Genomic DNA, 921 nt, shown 5'->3' on the forward strand with positions numbered 1-921 from the left:
TTTTTTTTTTATTTATTTAACCGTGACAAAATATATATAACATGAACTTTACCATTTCAATTATTTTAAGCATACAATCCAGTGGCATTAAGCACATTCACACTGTTGTGCAACCATCACCGCATCTCCAGAATGTTCTATCATCCCAAACAAACAACTCCCCATTTCTTCCTCCTCCTGGTTATCTCTAGTCTACTTTCTCTCCATATGAATTGGCCTATTCCAGGTCCCTCATCTAAGTGAAATCATATACTATTTGTCCTTTTTGGTCTCCCTGATTTCACTGAGCACAATGTTTCCAACCACGTTGTGGCACGTGTCAGAATTTCCTTTCGAGGCTGAACAAGTCTCATTGTGTGGAAGGAGCCTGTTCTGTCTCTCCATTCACCACTGGATGGACATCAGGGCTCTTTCCACATTAGCTACTGTGGATAACGCTGCCGCGAATGTTGGTGTGCAAGCATCTGTTCAAGTCCCTGCTTTTAATTCTTCTAAGTTTACATCTAAAAGTGGGATCGCCGGACCACGTGGTGATTCTGTTTCAGGTTTGGGGGAGCAGCCATATTGTTTTCCACTGCAGCCGCACCCTGTTACGTCCCACCAAAATCGCGCCGGGTCCCCGTTTCTCCACATCCTCACTGATGCTTCTTCTTTCCCCTTTGTTGTTTGTCTGTTTGGTAATATAAAGCCTCCTGTGCGTGACGCGGTATCTCGTTGCAGTTTAGATTCGCGTTTCCCTAACGACTGGGGATCTAGTGGTGTGGAGCATCTTTTCATGGGCTTGTTGGCCATTTGTTTCTCTTCTTCGGAGACGTGTCTATTCAAATCGGTCTTTCTGTCCATCTCCGAACTAGGTCGTTTGTTTTTCTGTTGTTGAGTTGTAGGAATTCTTTCTATGTTTCAGACATTAGTCCCGTATCC

Source organism: Pteropus vampyrus, unplaced genomic scaffold, assembly GCF_000151845.1.
Source record: "Pteropus vampyrus isolate Shadow unplaced genomic scaffold, Pvam_2.0 Scaffold114, whole genome shotgun sequence".
NCBI classification, from domain to species: domain Eukaryota; kingdom Metazoa; phylum Chordata; class Mammalia; order Chiroptera; family Pteropodidae; genus Pteropus; species Pteropus vampyrus.